Below are 7,842 nucleotides of genomic sequence, written 5' to 3'. Positions count from 1 at the left end.
TGGTTAGATCATCGGCCTGCAGACCAAAGGGTTATGGGTTTCATCCTAGTCAAGGGCACATACCATGGTTGCAGTCTTGATGCCCAGCCCTGGTTGGGGCCTGTGTGAGAGGCAAGGAATCCATGTGTCTCTCTCACATTGATGTTTCTCTCTCTCTGTCTCTCCCCCTCCCTTCCTCTCTCTCTAAAAATCAATGGAAAAAATTTCCTTGGGTGAGGATTAACAGCAAAAACAACAAAATTAGTCATAGCCTGTCAGGTGTGGCTCAGTGGTTGAGTGTCAACCTATGAACCAGGAGGTCACAGTTCCATTCCCGGTCAGGGCATGTGCCTGGGTTTCGGGTTCTATCTCCGGTGGGGGAGCATGCAGGAGGCAGCCGATCAATGATTCTCTCTCATCATTGGTGTTTCTCTCTCTCTCTCTCCCTCTCCTTTCCTCTCTGAAATAAAAAAATATATATATATTTTAAAAGAATTAGTCACAAAATTTTTTCCCCTTTAAAACTACATTTATTAGAGTGAAATAATGAGATAATACATACACTGGTTATAACAATTAAGATAATTCAAAGATCTATAAAGAAAAAGAACTCCCTCCCACTCACACCCTTCTCTTTCACACTCGGAGGTATCCAGTGTGATCAGCCTAGTGTAAATTCTTCCACCCCTTTCTTTATGTTCCTATGAATATATATAAAAATGGTCAGCAATATACTAACAGGATCATACCACTCTTTATCACTCTAAAATATATTTAGCAATATATTATGGACATCCCTCTGGGTCTAACTCATTTTCGTCATTGCGTAATATTCCATAGTACAGAGGCAGTACATTTGATTCATGGATTCCATTACCTATGGACAATCAGGTGGTTCCAAATTTGTTTGTGTTTGTTTTGCACTACAAGCAATACAATACGCATCTGTATTTGTTTCCTTTGGCTGCTTTAACAAATCACCACAAATTGGGTGGCTTGAAACAGCAGGAATTTATTCTCTCACAGTTCTGGAGTCCAGAGGTCTGAAATCAAGGTGTCATTCCTTCCATAGGTTCTGAGGGAGAATCTCTTCTATGCCCCTCTCCTACCTTCTGGCAGCTGCCAGCAATCCTTGACATTCTTGGCTTGTAGACACACCACTCCCATCTCTGCCTCATTCTTCCCATCTTCGTCTCTGCGTCTCTGTATCTCAAATCTTCCTCTGCCTTTCCCTTTCTCTTATAAGGACACCTGCCACTGGATTTATGACCCACCCTAAATCTAGGATGATTTCATTTCAAGATCCTTAACTTAATTACACCTGTAAAGGTATTTCCAAATACGTCTATATGCTCACAGGTGCCAGGTGCACATATCTTTATTTAGAGGACCAACATTCAATCCACCGTGGCACCGTTGTGTATATCCTTACAACTGGTAATTTCTGTAGTTTTGCTACAGGGCAGAGTTAATTCCCCCCCCCCCGCAATGAGTAGGTATGTGTATTTTAAATTTTAATAGATATTCCCAGAGTTTGTGTCAATTTACATTTCCATCAGCTATGTCCCAGCGCTTGTTTCCACATGTATTGTGATTGCTTTTGTTAAATGTTTGACAACATAATGAGAGAAACCTGGACTATATGTCTTAATTTTCTTTTCCATGACTATTAGTGAAATAAGCATCTTTCAAATTTGGGTTTTATCTTCTATTGATTGCCTGCTTGTATACTTTGTCCATATTTTTAAAACATTGAGCTATTCAGCTTTTTAAAAAAGTCCATTTATAGAAACTCTTTTATGTTAGAGATACAATGTGCTTGCCATATGTTTTGTGTAGTTCTATTCCGTCTATTGTTTTTTCTTTTTTTTTTAAAAAAACTTGTCTTGTCATTGTGATGTCATGCAAAACTTTAAAAATATTTATAGAGACAAGTGTTTTTATTTTTTCTTTAATGAGCCTGGGCTTCCTGTCTTGCGTAAAGTCCCCCCTCACTACAGTGATATTACTATTCTTTAAAAATATTCCTCCAAGTTTTTAATTTGTATATTTTATATCTTTAATTCTTCTGGAATTTATTTTTGAATATGGCATGGTTCTATTTTTGATCTATTATGAACAGAGAGTCAATTAAACCAAGATCATTTATCAAGCCACCTTTGCTTTATATTAGGTTCTACTTCTAGATTCTATCCCAGACTAAACTATATGCCTGAGCTATTATGGTAGTCAGTTACAATAACGTTACAAATACTAGCTTTACAATAAGTTAAATTTTTGGTTTTCAATAAGTGAAATTCGAGTGTGCCACTAAGAAAGAGGGCCATGAAATTTCAAAGATAACAGGAGATAAGGTATGAGTAAAGGGCTGGGAAAACCCTAAGGCTCTGCAGCAAATGTTAGCTGTTGTTATCGCCACAATGAACATACAGGAAAAGACTCTTGGGCTTGAAAGGCTAAACTTTTTCTTTTATGATCATTGACAGTGCAGGGAACGAAGGGCCGGCTGTGGGGCGGCTGACCAAGGGTTCCCATCCCAGAACCAGAGTGACAAACGGAGGGGAAGGGGTGAAAGCAAAGTGCTGCCTGCGCTCCAGAACCGAGGAGTCTGTTCAAAATCGCAGAACGGGATTAGGGAGAGGAACTGCGAAGAGACGGCCAGCAAGGAGACCCAGGAAGAGCGAGGTCTCTCGGGGCAGGTGGTGGATGTCTCCGGAGGCTGCTTGCTGGGGATTCCCCGTCCTGCGGTCCTCAGGCGGCAGCAAATGGGAGCAGAAGCACCGCGCAGCAGCCGGGCAGGCGGGCGGGCGGGCAGCCGAGAGGACTAGGCAGCAGTCTCCTTTCTCCCAGCCCCGCCCCGCCCCGCCCCGCCCCGCCCGTCCCGTAGGTCTGCGGCGGCCGCTGCGGGGTCTGGGATTGGCCCGAGCGGCGCGAGGGGCGGGGTAGTCACGCGCGCGCGCACGCGCGGGCGCGCCCACGGCGGCGGCGCGCGCGTGCTCCGTCGGTCGGTGCGGCGGCAGCGGCAGGGGCTGCGGCGGCGGCGGCGGCGGCGGAGGAACGGGGCGGGCCATGGCAGTGGGCGGCGGGACGGTGTAGCGCCGCGCGGGGCAGGCGGGAGGTGACTGAGAGAGGCGACATGGGAGCGCCGCAGCTGGTCGGTAGCGGTGGTCTGGGCTGCTGACCGCACACCCGAGCTTGGAGCCCACGGCAGCGGCGGAGCGCCAGGCAGGTGAGTGTGGTGGAGCGCGACCCGGATATGCGGCGCGGCTGCTGGGCGGCGCGGCGGGCTGCCGCCGCCGAGGTTCCCCCGAGCGGGCCGGCGGCGTGCTCTTGCTGGCCACAGCCTGTGGTGCCGGCGACTTGGTTGCCCGCGCCGCGGTTCCTCCCGGCTCGGAGAGGACTCCCGCCCGCCGGCCCGCGGGGGCGCCTCGCTCGACTTGCGGCCCTCCCGGTTTCTCCAAGGTGAGCGGCGCTTGCCCGGCCTCCCGCGGCAGAGACGCGGCGGGGCGCCCCGGGCCGCCGGCGCAGTTGGTCGCGTTCCTGACGGGAGTCACTGTGGAGAGGGTGTCCTTGCCCCCTGCGTCTACGCGGCCAGCTCCGGAGCCTCCCGACTCTCGGGTACCTTTTTTTGCACCGGAGTGTCTTTTAGGGGCAGAGATCCGGGACTGTTGGGGTAGGGTCGTGTTTTCAAATCCTCGTGCCGCCACCGATCAGCCCTGGGGCCTTGGGTCAACGTGTCCAGTTTTGTTAGTGGGAATAATAATATGTAACTTCCCAGGTTGGTTGTGAGGATAGACACTAGGAAGATGTGCAAGGCCGAACAGCAAGTAGCAAGTGATCGGTAAATGGTAGGCTGTTAGGAGCAGCCCTGGTGCATCCTCTTGTCAGCTGTTGCTGACTCCTGGCCGCGCGGGTACGCTCGCTCGGAGGGCACCTTATTTCGGAAGTACTCTGGGGTTGCAGTAACCTCCAAGTGGGACTGTTTAATGTTGGAGTGGCATTAGAATCCTCCAGCCTCATCCTAGAACCCTGTCGTCTTTGGCTTCGGTTGCCTTGGAATACCTGTCTCACGTACCGAGTGGGAACTGTTGCTGGAATCAAACCCAGCGAGTTTAGGATTCGCTCAGGATGGAAGATGGCGGGACACACCAACTTGAAGTGCTTTGGTGATGAAATAATCTTAAGTGACACTTAAACTCTGTCACTTGTTACAGAGTATAAACACACGAGGAATATGGAAACAGACTTTTTTTTTTTTCCTTTTTCTGCATTGCTACATCCGAAGGGAGTGACAAGTGCTTCTGTAAACATCATCGTGGGCCGTGTTACTGTCTGGTGAAGTCATCGTAATTAAATTAGATGAGTACTTATTTTGAAGCACTGAATGAATGTTTGGAAATATGATTCCTAATTAAATCATCTCCAACGAGTCAGAATTCTCAGCAGTTCATTAATCATTTGGGGATTTTTATGCTATGCTCTTTAAGATTTTTTTATGGTAAAAAGCAGAACTGTTGAAGTCATGATCATGTAGCATACATAGGAGAGGGTGTTCAGGTTACAAATCTTAACCTAATTTCAGGAGGCAAGTGTGCAAGAAAGAAAAAACCTTAAGCTTTAAAACTGGACTTGTACTCACTAAAGCAAAAAATGACTAAAAACAAAGAACTTTTGTTTTACATCCCTGTTTCACACTCGGATGAGTGTCTTCTACCTTCAGGTTATTTTTTAGAAGTGGAGAAAATTGAGTTGAGTTTATTGCCGTTTTGCACCTCTTGTCTGTGTTTCCTGCTTTTCCTAGCGACTCATTCATAAAGACTTTTGATCCAAGTTGCTTTGTGAATGTGAACAAAATACATAGAAAATAATTTAAAATGAGCTTTATCATTTAAATTATGTTCTTCCTTGTAGTCTAATTGTGTTCTTCCTAAGTTATGATCTTCCCTGTTGTCTAATTTTGGACTAGTGAGCCCAACAGTAGAAGTACTGTTAGCTACTGTGCAAAGGCTAGGGGTCAGAAGTCACATCTTGGTTCTAGGCCTGAACATGGGTCCCAAATAGCTGGGGATTTGGGGATGTCACTCAGTATTTCTGAACCTCAATTTATGTATATATTTTTATAATTAATGGAATTTGAGTGTGTGTGTGACCAGCAGATTGGGAGGATGGTAGTGGACTAGAGAATCGTATTATACATATAAAGGATATCCCAGGATATTTTATTTGCCCTTCTCTTTATGCTTTCTCTCTCTCTTTTGTTGACTTTTTCTTCTCTTCTTGAATTCAAACATTCTAATGCCTCAGGGTTTTCAAGCTTGCCCCTCTACTTTTTTCTATCTATACCAGTGATGGGCAACCTTTTGAGCTTGGTGTGTCAAACTTCGCCAAAAAACTGAGCATAACTCGGGTAGTGTGTCATTTTGAGGAAAAAACATTATTTCACGATATTTATAGTTTAAATAACATAAATGTATAATTGTTATATATAATTGTATTTAATAAACCAACAACTAAATATTTAGTGCTGACATGCGTGTCAGAGGTTCGCCATCACTGATCTATACTCTTCTTGGATGATCCTATCAAACATGCTCTATGGTTTAAATACTCTCAATGTATTGTTTACTCTCAAATTTTTATCTTGGGTCCTGAACTTCAGATTTCTTCTACTTGCCTACATGATATCTTTACCTATTTTGTCTGTAGGCATCTTAAACTTAACATGTTCAAAGTAGAGTTCTTGATTTCCATTCCTCAACTTATTTCTTTCCCAGCAGTCTCCATTTCCTAAGAGCACCTCCTCCTCCCCTCCTCCACCCTACATAAGTGAAAAATCTGGTATCCATTCTTAATTCATTCTTTTGCCTCACTCTTCGCCTATCACACAAATGACCAGCAAAATCTGTAAATTTACCTCCACAATATGTGCTGAGTATTTTTAGTTTAGTTTGTTTTTATAGACACCATCCCAGTTCTTACTGGGTAGTAGCTTCCTAACTGGTGTCTGCCTCTCGTCTTACTCTCCTACAGTCCATTTCCAAAACATCAATCAGCATGATCTTTACTTAGTTTCTTGCTCTAGTAGCTTCTTGTTACACTAAGAAATAAATCCAACTCTTTACCTGCGCTATCAGTTAATTATCTTGCTTATTCTTTTGTTCTTTGTTTATGGTCTTTTCCTCCATCTAGCTGTGCTATAAGTTATCCGATGGCAGGGACCTGTCTTCCTGGGCTATTTTCAGTAACTAGAACAGTGATTGGAACATTTAACTAACGTTGAATGAATGAACGTGCAAATGAAATAAGTTATAAAATATTCTGATTCCAAGTATAACATGTACTGATCACACTTTACACTTTTTTGGTCCCAGATTTGTGCAAATGAGGAAGAAATCAGAAGGCATAGAGTTACTCTGCTAGACATCCTTATTCCTTCAGTCTTCATAAACATGCTGTACTTCCTGAAAAGGCTAAGCATTTGGAACTTAAGCCACTGATAACAAAACAAATGTGAATTTTGTTCATTGTGTACTGGATCATTAGTATTTTTGTGAATAAGGAACCAAACAAGTTTTCCGGTCTGTTTTGTTATTTTGAGGCATTGAATTTTGGTCTTGATGGGAGGGAGTTGGTTCTAGAATGTGGTAGTTTGATCAAATAATTGCATAACAAATCCTGTAGGGTAGCAGAATTTTTACAGAGAGCCAATGTCTTTGTTTCAGTTGCACTATTTAAAAACAAAAGTCTGAGACTTTTCCCCCCACCTTTTGTGAGTGTGTGTGCATACATATATGTGCATATTCTGGGAACCATTTGATTTGAAGTTGTCATAACTTACCATATCTTGGGGATAAATCCCTATTATTTGGTTTCTCTTTATTTTCTGCTAATCCTCACCTGAGGATATTTTTCCATTGATTTTAAGAGAGTGGAAGGGAAGGAGAGAGACAGAGAGAAACATGGATGTGAGAGAGACATTGATTAGTTGCCTCCCGCGTACACCGGATCAAGCCTGCAATCAAGGTACATGTCTTTGACTGGAATCGAACCTGGGACCCTTCAGTCCGTGGGCTGATGCTCTATCCACTGAACCAAACCAGCTAGGGCTATTTGGTTTCTATTACCTGCTCACTTGACAGCTTTGTCATGTTGTAGAAAGAGGCAAATAACTTAGTATTTTTCTCCTCTGCCTGAGACTGAGTCTAGCCCTGAAAACTATGAACAAAGAAGGGCATGGAAAAAATTAGAAGTGTACAATTCCATTGTCAAAGTAGAAATATAGGAAAAATATGTTGACGAGGAAATTCGAGATTAGAGGAATAATTTTTTTTAACTAGTGACATAGTTGTTTATTATCATTATCAAGTATTATGCATTGTACATAATTGTATATGCTACACTTTTGTACAGCAGTAGGTTTGTTTACACCAGCATCACCACAAATACATGATAGTGAGTTGTGCACAGTGTTAAGACAGCTATGATGTCACTGGGCAGTAGGAATTTTTCAGCTCCATTATATTCTTTTTTTTTTCTTTTTTGTTGAAAGTTTTACATGTATCTCCTTTTCCCCCCATTGACCTCTCCCCACCTGCTCCTACCCCCAGCACATGCCCCCACCCCCTATTGTCTGTGTCTATTGGTTATGCTCATATGCATGGATACAAGTCCTTTGGTGGATCTCTAGTCCTATCTAATAAAAGAGTAATATGCAGATTGACCATCACTCCAACACCCAAGATGGCTGCCCCCATGTGGTCAAAGATCCTGCCCCCATGTGGACACAAGATGGCCACCACAAGATGGCCAGCAGGGGAGGGCAGTTGGGAGGGACCAGGCCTGCAAGGGAGGGCAGTTGGGAGG

The 7,842-nt window shown here is 44.0% G+C and overlaps 1 protein-coding gene across 1 annotated transcript in view; it reads left to right on the top strand.

Moving 5' to 3' along the window:
* The first annotated feature begins 3,004 nt into the window (after positions 1-3,004).
* The window catches only part of PIK3CB (phosphatidylinositol-4,5-bisphosphate 3-kinase catalytic subunit beta), a 144,246-nt gene continuing 139,408 nt past the window's right edge, over positions 3,005-7,842 (top strand). Inside the window, exon 1 of the mRNA XM_079794467.1 lies at positions 3,005-3,208. The gene's annotated coding sequence lies outside the window, so the exon portion shown is untranslated. The remainder of the gene's footprint in view (positions 3,209-7,842) is intronic.

This window comes from Cnephaeus nilssonii (genome assembly GCF_951640355.1).
Source record: "Cnephaeus nilssonii genome assembly, chromosome: 17".
Lineage (NCBI taxonomy): Eukaryota > Metazoa > Chordata > Mammalia > Chiroptera > Vespertilionidae > Cnephaeus > Cnephaeus nilssonii.
Note: the sequence above shows the minus strand (reverse complement) of the source record. Positions and strands in the feature narration are given on the sequence as shown.